Source organism: Oryx dammah, unplaced genomic scaffold (assembly GCF_014754425.2).
Source record: "Oryx dammah isolate SB20612 unplaced genomic scaffold, SCBI_Odam_1.1 HiC_scaffold_28, whole genome shotgun sequence".
Taxonomy (NCBI): domain Eukaryota; kingdom Metazoa; phylum Chordata; class Mammalia; order Artiodactyla; family Bovidae; genus Oryx; species Oryx dammah.
This window is the reverse complement of record NW_024070212.1, coordinates 114,304,381-114,317,891: the sequence shown is the minus strand read 5'-3', so window position 1 is coordinate 114,317,891 and position 13,511 is coordinate 114,304,381.

Here is a 13,511-nt window from a genome sequence, read left to right as displayed (position 1 = left end):
CAGTCCATCTTAAAGGAGATCAGTCCTGAACACTCATTGGAAGGACTGATGCTGAAGCTCCAATACTTCAGCCACCTGATGCGAAAAACTGACTCATGGGAAGAGACCTTGATGCTGGGAAGGATTCTGAAGGCAGAAGGAGAAGAGGCCAACAGAAGATGAGATGGTTGGATGGCATCACCCATTCAATGGACATGGACTTGGGCAAACTCCAGGAGACGGTAAGGGACAGAGGCCTGGTGTGCAGCAGCCCAGGGGTCACAAAGAGTCAGACACGACTGGGTGACTGAACGACAGCAGGCGGTAAGTGCGGAGCCCTGATTCCAGAGAACTGATGCTTTTTATAAAAAGATTTTTCGATGTGAACCATTTTAAAAATCTTTATTGAATCTGTTATCATCGTGCTTCTGTTTTATGTGTTGGGATTTTTGGCCACAAGGCATATGAGATCCTAGCTCCCCACCAGGGATCAAGCCCACACCCCCTGCCTTGGAAGGCAAAGTTTGAATCACTGGGCCATGAGTGGAGTCCCTGATGCTTTTATAAAAGGAAGCCCCTTGCTTCCTCCACAAGTGGACACAGTGAGAAGGTAGCCATCTGCAGGCGGTCAGGGGGCTCTCCCAGAACCTGAGTGTTGGCGCCTTGCTCTTGACCTTACAGCTTTCAGAGCTGTAGAATACACGCCTACTGTGTGAGCGCCCCGGCCAGGATATTTTGTTGTGTCAGCCTGAGTGGACTAGGGGGGCTTGAGGAGGCAAGAGTGCGTGCTGGACCTTTCCAGGAAGGTGAGGAGGTTGACCAGTCTGCAAAAGATGCCTCTTTCTATCTGTGTAGGTGTGTTAACCAAAGGCAGGCAAGCACACACACACACACACACACACACACAAGCTATGGGACTGATAAAGAGGAAAGAAGGGAAGGAAGCTGGGGACTAAAAGAAGAGACAAGGGCGAGGTTTCTAGGAAGGATGTTCAAGCTTGCTCCCTTCCTCAGAGGTCACAGTTGCAACCTCCATTGACCCAGGGAAATACCTGCCATGTGCTATTTGCTGAAAGTGCTGGGTTGAGCATGACCTTAGGTCTGACCCCTGGGATTGGCTTCAGAGGTAAGGAACCCCCGAATGCAGGAGTCTTCTCTGTTAAAACGTAATATTGAGAAAGCGGCCACCTGAGAAACTCTTTCCCCATGCTGTTCTTTAGTCTCAGGAAGAAATTCTCTTGGTCTCTGGCTACATGGCTCTTTCTTGTCAATTAATACAAGCGCCTAAACAATTTCTCTAAACTTCAAAATCTAACTGTAACCACTATCAGCCATGTAAATAAAATGTCAGTTTGCAGAAGCTTCTAACCACCCCTTGTCTTTTTTTTTCCTATGAACAACTGTATATTCCAAGAACTGTTCTTTCTCTTTTCCCAAAATACAGGGAGACATATAACTACAAAGATAAATGTGCAGGTGGCAGTTTCCTTGACGCTTTGTGTTCTGAGGATGGGCTCAAAAGGGGAGCTGCTTTAGAAGCCGGCATGCTGTCTGCCATCTAGTCAAACATTACGGTTTGGGAAGGTTGGTGCTACTGTCAATCCCCAGCTGAAAAGCCTTTGCCGCGAGCCTGCTGAGTCAGCCAGCATCCTAGACGTGGGCGGATGCAGTGTCTACTGTGTGAGCGAAAGCTCCTGGCACCACAGCTGGTGAGTGTTATGAGCTCAATGAGTGATTTAAAAGATGTGATTAAAAGCGGGATGTAGGGAAAAACAGGGTGTCAAGAGCATCCAGGTGTTCCCGAGGCTATGAAGACTTCCACAGTTCTGACCTCCCGAAGGCCTGCTTTTTCGTTTTGTTGTTTTCAATTAATGAGGAATTGAGGGAGTTATCAGAACTCAGAGTCGCGTCAAAGGTTAGAGTTTAGAGTCTGATAGCGCTCAGGTGTCCCGGTGGCGAATCTGCCCTTTCTGGGTTTGGGAGATGACTCTCTGATATCTTGCTCGGGGTTGTGCTCTCAGATTTCTCAAGAATCCACAGAGGTCCATAGGGTCTGAAGTCACCAGGAGCTGGTACCCCATGGAGGTGGCACAAATCCGATGGGTCCTTTGAGAGCGTCGATGGAAAAAGTGAGGTGGTCATGTCATGCCTGCTTCCTGGAAGGCTGGAAGAGCAATCTAGATACACAGATTATAGTGATTATCTAGGTTTTAACTCAGATCTATGGGCGTCTGGATCCTGGCTCCCCGGCTTTTACTAGCCAGCGACTCTGGGTAAATTATGCAAATATTCTGATTCTCAGCTTCCTCATACTTAGAATGGCAATAACTACCAACCTCAGAAGGTGTCGTGTGAGTCAAGCACAGGGCTGCCGAGGGTCATAGCCATGAGTCGTATCTCAAATACAGAACAAGGAACATTCCAGCAGAGGGAGGCTATGCCATGCTTTTATCACTCTAGGACCTGGTGCAGGACGCAGGAGCTTGATGAGTGTTACGCTGGGAAATCGATTAACAAACTGGATTTGGAAGAGAAATGATATATGCAGTAAAATGGATGCTGGGGAGCTTTTATGAGAAAATAAGGCAGAGGAACACAAACTATGCTTCACTTTTTCTTGGACTGGATTCATATTCAGAATTTGATGGTAAATTACTTAGTCTGTTCAGATCAGTGTTGTCACCCGATACCACATTCGCTTCTTTATCAAGATCCTCTGGTGACAGATCCTGTTAGTCCTTAGAGTAGAATGTACCTTAATCTTGTGAGAAAAAGATGCAAGGATGATGGATAAAACGGAAAAAAAGAAAGTCGATTCTAAGGAAGCAAAGTAAAGGGATGAAAAAGCTCATGTGGACAATGAAACAGTTATAAAAGCCTCAAATGTGTATCTAACCTGCAGGAGTCTCAGAATCTCATTACTCGAGAAATTACGGAAAACTTAGTAACAGGAATATTTTAGCAAGCCAGTGCAGTCCGAGGAGGCTTCCTGGTTGGCACACTGGTAAAGAATCCGCCTGCAAATGCAGGAGACGCAGGAGACACCAGCTGGATCCCTGGGTCAGGAAGATCCCCTGGAGGAGGAAATGGCTACCCATTCTAGTATTCTTGCCTGGGAAATCCCACAGACAGAGGAGCCTGGCGGGCTACAGTCCGTGGGGTTGTAAAGAGCTAGACGTGACTGAACACACAGAAAGGCACACAGTTCAAGGGAAAACGTATTCTAAGCACATCAAAACTAGGAATGAGCAACTGCACAGAGTTTGAATTGAACTCAGGTTTATTAGATTTAAAGTGACCTAGGCAGGGACTCTTCTGGTGGTCCAGTGACTAAGACTCCACACTCCCAATGTCGGGGGCCCAGGTTTGATCCCTGATCAGGGAACTAACTCCCACACGCTGCATCTTAGAGTCCATATGCCACAACAAAGATTGAAGCTCCTACGTGCTGTAACTAAGACCTGGGGCAACCAAATACATAAATGTTTTTTTTAAATGCAATAAACTAAAAAATAAAATGATCTTGCCAAACTTATGACATCACCATCAACTTTGAATAATTGTTAAATCCCTAATCACACAGGATCCTTGATTTAGATACATCTAATCAACAAACAAAGAGGAGTTGCCCATGTGGAAGGGTTAGAATCTCCAGCGGGGAATCTCTTGGAGGAAGACCCCTGAGCAGCCCAGTAGGGTGAAGGGAAGTGAAGACGCTCAGTCGTGTCCGACTCTTTGCGACCCCATGGACTGTAGCCCACCAGGCTCCTCCATCCGCAGGATTTTCCAGGCAAGAGTGCTGGAGTGGGTTGCCATTTCCTTCTCCAGAGGATCCTCCTGACCCAGGGATGGAACCCGGGTCTCCTGCATCGTAGGCAGATGCTTTACCATCTGAGCCACCAGGGAAATCAACCGGGAGGGTGAGGCATCAGGAAGAAACGGGAAAAGGTTTTGGGAGACCCTGGAAGCTGAGTTGTGACTCTCTCTGGAGCCTGTCTGGGCTTCCCAGGTGACACTAGCAGTAAAGAACCGGCCTGCCAGTGCAGGGGCTGCAAGAGGCGTGGGTTCTGTCCCGGGGCCAGGAAGATCCCCGGGAAGAGGGCATGGCGAATCAGGATTCTGGCCTGGGAAATCACGTGCACAGGAACCTGGTGGGCTACAGTCCTTGGGGTTGCAAATAGTTAGACACAACTAAAGCGACTTAGCCTGAAACAAGCAATAGAGGCTGCCTACCTTCGCTTCGTCTAAATTATTTTGCAATTTCAGGCTTTCCTCTCTCTTCATATTTTATGATTTAAAAGAACAAAGGGAAAAACAGGGCTAGAGATTCTTAGTTCAGTCTCTCTCTGCATGATAGATAGCGTTAGTTCTCCTTTCCAAGCATGTAACTCTCTAAGGACATTGTCTTTCGCTAATAGAATTGAATTCTGTTTTAGACTCACTATTAAGTCCTCTACAGACAACCATTATATTCCTTCTCATTGAAAGGGATAGCCTATAAAATGGAGATAGTTTGACACATTGACACATTTTCCTAAAGGAGCACCTCATTTGTAAACATGACTGAGTAAGTCTTTTCCAAAGTGGGTCTGAAGACTGTCCAAGGTTTCCTTCACATCTTCAGCAGAAGGAGTTTTCTACTGTAACCACCTGTGGATATTTGTGTTCATTTAATTTCCAGTCATTTATCCCACAAATGTTCACGGCACACCGACTACCTCTCAGCATCGTGCTGGGTGCGGGGAAGAGAGAATATATATATGCAGACTGATATACACTGATATCCTGATATATGCAGAGTGAAGAACGCAACAGTTATCCTGAGGGTCTCTTTCCTCGAGAAGGCTTCCTTGAGGATTTGAAATCTGGATTGGACTTGGAAAAGCAAACGAGGTCCCCTTCAGGGGGCTACAGCGGGGGTGGGGGATTTTGTGTGGGGAGAACAACGACCCCCAGTGGGCACAGTGGCCTGACCTGCATACAGGGTGCCCTGTGGTTGGAGTGTTGGGTGAAAGTGGGAGGGGCTTTTGGATGGACCTGGAGGGGTAGACATGTCATGCCCCCTACAGAGCTGTAAGTGGAATCTGTGGGTGGTGAGGAGCAGGGAAGTATTCCCAAAAGAGAGACTTTAGCTGCCTGGTGTTCCAGCAGAATCCTTGATAAGGAAGGGAGCATTTGGAACAAATAGGTTTCAGATAGATCGAGACCAATTAGGCCAATTCAGGTCACCGTGGGAGTGGCTGAAAAATAAGGCTTAAAAGCTGGGGGAGTTCTCACTCCTCTTGGCCTTGATAGAGCAACTCCGGAGGTGTTGGTGCTGCCAATCCAGCTAGGGGATGGTGAAGACGGCATGGGGACTAATTCAACTTGTCTGTCTGAGATCTAGAAAGCTACAGGCTGTGGATGGGGCTGGGCACAAGCAGGGCTCTGGGACAGAGGAGTATTTGAGTCATCAGACTGTAGGCGGCAGCTGCAGCCCTGGGGGCTGTGAAGAGGGAATTCCAAGGAGAGACAGGCACAGACCACAGGGGTTAAATGCTTGCTCAAGGCCACGTGGATGATGCTGGAGGGCAGGGACCCGGTCTCGCAGGGCCGGGGGTCCAGGTCCCCGGACTCTCACCTGTCTGCCCTTTCTCTGTCCCGCGTCATCTTCAAGACACCAGAGAACTTACGTCCTTGTCTGGATCACTCAAAAAAGCGACCACATTTGTACAATTCAGTGTGTCTCTTCTCTGAAGCAACATCCTGGAACCCACCACAGTATACATGGCCTTAGAATCACTCATGAGATGAATGCCTTTTTGACTCAGGGAAAAGAGTTTTTTTAACTGAAAATGCAGATTTCAAACGTCTTCCTTAATAGCAGATAGGACTTTCGTGAAAAATTTAAATTAGTGACTAAACAAAATTTGTAAATTTGATAAACAAAAGTGGCTTGACCTGCTTGGGGGAGGAGATAGTCTCTCCCTTTCCCGGGATCTGGTCCTCCCTCTCGCCTGTGGTGGAGAAGACGCTGGACCCAGTGGTCATCCTCCAGCTGGGTTTTCCAGAGGTCGTGTGGGCTGAGATAAGCCTGAAATGCAGACGAGCGATGCAGAGAGAGATAGGGAAGTCTGGGAGAGGGCCCCGTGGGTGACGCACACCCCTGATATTCACAGGTCTCAGGTAGCAAGTGGAGAAGGCGACGGCACCCCACTCCAATACTCCTGCCTGGAAAATCCCATGGATGGAGGAGCCTGGCAGGCTGCAGTCCATGGGGTCGCTGAGGGTCGGACACGACTGAGCGACTTCACTTTCACTTTTCACTTTCATGCACTGGAGAAGGAAATGGCAACCTACTCCAGTGTTCTTGCCTGGAGAATCCCAGGGACGGGGGAGCCTGGTGGGTTGCCGTCTATGGGGTCACACCGAGTCGGACACGACTGAAGCGACTTAGCAGCAGCAGCAGAAGCAGATAGCAAGGGTTACTACGAATCCAGCAACGAGCTTTAGAGAGCTGACACAAAATCTCAGCGGCGGGGCCCTACTTTCAGACCTGCCCCATCCTGTCACACTCACACAGCCATGGCCGAAGTGCAGCCCTAAAACCACATCCAAGTGTTAGTTCACCTCCCTAAGTGTGAACTTCCTACCTCTGCTCACCCTGGAATCAAGGGCCCAGCGTGGAGTACAAGACTCCGCTCCGGTCTGCAGGAAGCCTGGTTCCAAGGTCAACACAAGGAATCGGAGACAGGTGAGCAAGTTCCTGAGAGAGATCGCCAGGCACTTGGAAGGCAGTCTTCCGCAGACATCTGCTCTATGGCCAGCTAAAAAGTGTCATCAGCAGCAAAGTGTCTGGTGCCCTTTGCTTTAGTATTAAGGGTATATTACAGTCTGAATGCAGATGTCAGTTTTATGGCTGATTTGTTGCTGATTACCAGGAGCAGCAGAGTGAGGCATGAAGGGAGGTAAATGCCAGACAAGAAATTGAGAAGAGGAAACGTCCACATGAGTGTTAGCTTCAACGCTGAGTAGAGTCCCGCAGTGTGTGTGATTGAACTTGTCCTTCATTGTCTTGTGAATGCAGAATGCTACCCGCCATATCAGTAAAGAAAGGATGCTGCAGGCCTCAGCCACTGCACCCGCCCTAAGCAGGGCACGCCGAGGGACTCAGGGTGAGAAAGGACAGGATGCTGGCCCCGTGGGCTGAGTTGCGTATGATCTGATTTCAATGCGCCCAAACTCTTGCACCTCCTTGTACATAGTGTGTGCACGCTAAGTCGCTCCAGTTATGTCTGACTCTTTCCAACGTCATGGACTGTCCCCACCAGGCTCCCCTGTCCATGGGATTCTCCAGACAAGAATCCTGGTGCGGGTTGCCGTGCCCTCCTCCAGGGGGTCCTCCCGACCCAGAAACTGAACCTGCGTGTCTTTGGCATTGGCAGGCAGATTCTCTGCCACTAGCACCACCTAGAAAAGTGGTCAATTCATTAACTGGAGATGTCTGGGTTTCATTATTTAATGGTGACCTTTTTGATATCCTGACTACATGGTCTTTGTTGCATAAACCTCTATATATCCTGGCTCCTCCCTTGCCTCTTTCGAGCAATCTGAGAGCCTGCCTCCCAGCCTCAAGTCCTCAGCAAGTTTGCCAAATAAAACATAACTTTCAGGTTTTAGATTGTACTTTTTTTTTCTTCTTCAGTTGATAGGCTCTATGATCTTCTGATGATGACTATCTCATCTTGAACATATTGCATTGCCGCTAAGATTCCACATTCCAAAGATTTTAAATCTCCCTGAAGACAAACATCCCTGGGAGGTTAGCGTGACCACAGGTGCAGTTTGGTACAGACTGATTGACAAATACATAAAAATAGCTACGTGAAGTCATAACTCATTGGTCCCAAAATCCATGAAAGTGAAAGCCGCTCAGTTGTGTCTGACTCTTTATGACCCCACAGACTGTAGCCTGCCAGGCTCCTCTGTCCATGGAATTCTCCAGGCAAGCATACTGGAGAGGGTAGCTGTTCCCTTTTCCAGGGAATCGTCCCAGTCCAGGGATCAAACCCAGGTCTCCCACATTGCAGGCGGATTCTTTACTGTCTGAGCTATGTTTAAGCGACATGAGACTTCTGTTTAGTCTACAGGTGGCACCTGGTGACCACAGTGACTGCAGGGCTTCCTGGTGTAGGACAGAGCTCTGCTACCCTCCAGGGGTCTGCCACCCACGGGTCAGGAGCCATGGCCCCAGGAAGCAGAAATCCTAGGATGTTTGGTTTCAGAGTTAATTTTCCATAAAGAGGTAGAATCTAATCCTCTGATGTTATCACACCCCCTTATCCACCATAATAACAATATGCCCAAAGAAGCAAAGTCTGCTCCAAAAGCCTTCTATTATATCAATACGATACAGTTAAAATATGTTACCATCACAAATGGCAATTACACAGTGGGTAAGCCAGATAGGAAATTTGGGGAATGCGGAGGCATTGGATGCCTATGGGAATTTACGAAGAACAAAAAGTGCAGTGAGAACCAAAACACTCTTTCTTCCTCTGGGCTTTGGTAAAAGATCCATAGCCAGGATGTTGAGTCATGGTAGTGTGGAGGCGTTTCAGAGAGTTGTGAACCTAGTAAGGTCCAGGTGCTTGCTTCTAAGCACCTGAATCAATTTGGACATGAAGCTTCAAAACCAGGAGGACTGGTCAGCAAATGCCTGCACTGGGCTTTGCCAGGAGCCTCACGCAGGCATCGATTGTTGGCACCAGTGGGAAAGTCCATGACACCCAAGTCACAGACACCCTGGGGAAGCTGTTGAGAGAGGGTCCAGCTGCTTTGACGTAGCAAGGGAATATTTTGTTCATTTGTTCTTCTGCTCATTCGGCGACTATCTGGGGTACAGCAGGTCAATTCCTGGAGTCCCTGCTCTGGTGAAAACTTTGTTCAGGTGAGGTGTGGGTGGAGGGAGACAGACAAGAAGCAAACAAACAGGTGAGCAAAGAGAAAAGCTCCTAGTGTTCAGTGCGATGGGAGAATGAGGTAGAGAGGGGAATGGGTGACTTAGCACAGAGTGGTCCAAGGAGGCCTCCTGAGAAGGTTATGCCCGAGCAGAACCTGGCAGGACATTCAAGAGTGAGCCAGGCAGCGCTGGGAGGGAGGAGGAGCATTTCCACAAGACAGAGCGTCACGTGCAAAGGCCCTGAGGTGGGAGCCAGGAGGCTGGCAGGGTGCGGCAGGGCAAGGGGAGGGAGGCGGACACAAGACGGGGTCAGAGGGCCCATGAGGGTGTGTTCCCAGTGGGGACTCACCGTGGTGGGCAGTGTCCTGAGTAAGATGCAGCTGGGACGTCCTCTTCTTCCGGATTCTGAGATGTTTGATGAAACCCTCAGTGGCACTGGTTATTGAATGTCTGCATCCGCTTGAATCTCATCACATTTCTGACCACCTGGGAAGCACTTTTACCTGCTAAAGACCTGTTTCAATTCTGCACACTGAACAGCTGGGCTTGGGGCACACCCCTGTCTCCCCCAACCCCTAACCCACCCTCAGTCTTTTTCAGGGCCTTTTGGGGCTTCATCCCTTGGTCCCATTCATATTCCCTCTTCCCTCCCAGGGAGAAGCCGCTACTTTATACATGGAAGCTCATGCCTATGGCTGGGGTCCAGTTAGAGAATCGAATTGCTTTTTGCCAAAGGCCACTGTAAAACATTTCCCGTGGGAAGCAGATATGGTTGGCTTTCAGAGTAAGTCAGAACTCCAGGGCAGTTTTGGAGCATTGGGGTAACTCGAATTCCAGAGGTAATTTCACAAAAGGACTCTTCAGACCGTGCAACGCTATGTCATCTTAACAGGCCTTTGTAAAATTGTGTGTGCTCTGAGATCTGAGGAGTAAATGCCTTTTCATCACATGGGAGAATGCAAAGTGGTGGAAAGCCAGTGCCCAAGCCCTCTCAGCATCCTTTCCCACAATCGGTTTTACCAGCATCTCACTGCCTGCCCTGGGCTACTGCAGAGGAGCCGGGGTGAGCGGGGCACGTCCCTCCCCTATCCAGGGACTCACGGTTCCTTAGGGAAGAGGCCCAGGTAAACGGAGTCTTACGGGAGTGACGACAGGGTACAAGACTAACACCCTTGAAGGGAGGGAGGGCTGCCAGGGAAAGGATGGACCACCCGACTCTGCAGGAGGAGGAGGAGAATTCCCCCCAGGGATAAAGAGGATGGGGTGGGCGGGGATGGCTCTGACGTTACTTCCTAAAAACAGCTTCCAGGAGCAAGGAGCCCCGGTGTGGGCGGAGCCTGCAGCAGAATCACTGCTTGCTCACTTGTTCCTGAGTTTGTTCAGAAAAGCCACATCTTCAGGGCTTAGCAGTTTGAGGTCCAGGGAGTACATGAGGGCATCGGAAGACTCCAGAAGTTTACAGGCGTGTGCACGTTCCCCGAGGGAGACTCGACACGCTCAGCTGATTGATTGTCCACGAGGTGTCTGTTCAGGGCCCCCTCCCGCCTGTTTTCTGTTTTTGACCCATTTCCGGTTCCAGGTCCCTCCATCCCGGAATCCCACTCAGTTCTCCCGTGTCTCTGGGCTGCAGCCTCAGAATGCTGCCGGAGATCCCCTGAACCGACTTGGATGGGTTTGTGGTCTGGGGCTCGACGGGTCGGGTGAGAGACCAGATAAATTGGTCCGAGGGCTGACTTCACTGTCCGTGTCCTTCTGATTTCCAGGGCAGTTGGGGAGGGCTGTCTGTGCCCAGGTTTACAGCAAACGCCCGGGACTGGAGGACCAAGGGCACCGTGATCGTGGAGGAAGACAGAGCTGAAAGCCAGTGATCATTGCAGGGGTGCGAGCCTCAGGTCCATCCCGTGAGGGCCCAGAGCAAGCGGGGGCTGGGGGCCTGCCTGCAGGGCACCTTGGGCTGGGGACCCAGGAGAGGGGCTGGCTCCAGTTCTGCCCTCACTACGCACGTTGGGAAAACAGCCTGTGTATCTGGACGCCTGCTCTCTTGACTCAACATGGGAAGGTTAAGTTCATGATCTCCAGTGCAGACAGTTCTAGGTTTATTTATGTTCCTGGACTGATACCTACTAGGCACTCAGAAAATGTTAGTGGAATTGGAATGAGTGCCTCTCCTAAACTGCAAGGCCACCTCTTCATCATACCCCATTTGGCCAATACGGGAATCTGAAACCAACTCAGGAAATGCCCTTTGTCTTAAAGGCTGGAGGCCCCCCACCAGCAAGAATGGTGCAGCCTGGTGAGGGTGTGCATATCCCAGCTCAACTAGAAACTAACCTTTATTTAGAAAATGTCCTTGCCAGCCGTCTTTGGGGAGTGGGTTTCCCCCCAGTAATATGAGAGCTGGAACAGACTCCTTTGGTGGAACTTGTTGTTCAGTCACTCAGTCATGTCCGACTCTTTGGGACCCCATGGACTGCAGCACGCCAGGCTTCCTTGTCCATCATCAACTCCCGGAGCTTGCTTAAACTCATGTCCATCAGTCAGTGATGCCATCCAACCATTGCATCCTCTGTTGCTCCCTTCTCCTCCTGCCTTCAATCTTTCCCAGCCTCAGGGTCTTTTCCAATGAGTCAGCTCTTCACATCAGGTGGCCAAAGTACCAGAGCATTGAGCTAGAGGTCCGTAAAAGACATAAGCAAAGTCAACGACACCTTCTCAAATGACAGTAGACGGGCAAGCAGAGGGGCCACTGATGCTGTTGATGGCCAGGACGTGACCCTTGAACTGTTTCCATAGAGAAGAGGAGCTGTGTGCAGTGAAGTAGGTGATCTCACTGCTCCTGTGGCCAAGAGCCACTTTCAAATAGCTTGCTCCTTCCACGTGTGAAGAGATCTCTCTGTGTCTGTTTCCACTGCATCTGGGCGAGTCCCCCAGACTGCCTTCCAGCTTCAGTGTCCCCATGTGTGAAGAGCAGAGGTTCCCAAGGTCACGCTGAGGATGGAGGGGGCGGAGGGTGCTGAAAGGACCGAGGAAAGGTCAGGTCTATCCAAGCTGAGTGTTGCGTCGTTAGTCCTGGCCGCTGACGACAGCTTTGCTCAAGCCTGTCCTCACATCTCAGGAGCCGGTGGTGACTTCCTCCATGTCACGCACCGGCCACCAGGTAGACTCAGGTGCCCTGGCTAATGACTCTGGGTCCCTTTTGCTTTTCATGGCTTCCTGAGTGTCCTTCCCTCAGAAAGCGGGTGCTGGGATGCACAGCCACCTGGTAAAGGAGGGCTGTTCCTCAGTCAAGAGGCAACCACGCTCACCTCCCTTCCTAACTCTCTCCTCACCCGTGCGTCACAGCTCAGTGGTGGAGGGTAGGGGGGCAGGGGGCAGGGGCAGGGGGCAGTGGGGTACAGTGTGGGGGAGGCGGGGCAGAAGCTGGGAGTGCAAGGGAGGGGCTCCCTTCCTTCCCGAGAGCTCAGTCTAATCCCTTTTGTTTCTCCTTTCCTTGGAAGAGGCATTTCCCCAAACTTCCCATCCTGGAGTCTCGAGGTCCCGCAGACATCTCATCCACTCTGCGACTCCAGCTTGTGTCCTTGGGACGCTCCAGATTCCCCCTCCCTGGGGACCGGCGGCTCCCATGGACTGCCTGGTGCAGAGCAGTTTCTCCACAACCAGATGGGGAATAGACACACTTCCTGGGGCTCTAAGACCTTCCGCTCCAGCTGCACAGGTTCCCCGGAGCTCACTCGGGGCCTTTCATGGCCCCCTGTTTCCCTGTTCAAGTCCCATCTCTCCCAGCAGCGTTAGACCCTGACCCTCCAGCCCCTTCTCTCTCTGCTTCTGCACTCAGCTCCTCTGTCCTCCACACAGCTCTCAGCCCCTGCTGCTCCGTTCTTCCAGCTCCAGAGCCTGCAGGATCACCCCTCCCTCCTCCTGAATGAGCCAGGTGGATAGACCTCTCTGTCCACTTACCTTCTCCCAGGACAATGCACTGGCTTCTTCCTTCAGCCCACGGGGAGTCTCTCTGGGCTCTGGGGTCCCATCGAAAAGATTTAGGGTGCCCCGTGAGCCCTCCTCCTTCTATCTCCAGCTCCTCCTGTCACTGTTTCCTCCTAGAAATATGCTCTGAGGTTTCGGGTCACCACACACTGCCCATGACCAGAGTGGCCGCAAGGCTTTCTGGGGCCCCAAGGAGCCCTGGGATGTTGCTGTCTCCTCTGGAGCCAGTTCTTCGATCCACGTGAAGTATTAAATCAGAAGACAGGCCTCAGTTATCCTCATTGTCACTGTCACCGTTAGGGTGGGGATTCTCAAGGCTTTCTCTGCATTCACAGCCTCCGGTCCCACCAGCCCCGTGTCACAGAAGCCAACACCTGGCTTTGATTCTGTCACACGCTGAGAGTGGGCTGAGCAGTGTCACCGTGACACTCTCGCCACCAAATCTGAAGGAGGCCTAGGTCCTCTTAGCCGCTTGATGGAAGTGAAAGAGGAGAGTGAAAAAGTTGGCTTAAAGCTCAACATTCAGAAAACGAAGATCATGGCCTCCGGTCCCATTACTTCATGGCAAATAGATGGGGAAACAGTGGACACAGTGTCAGACTTTATT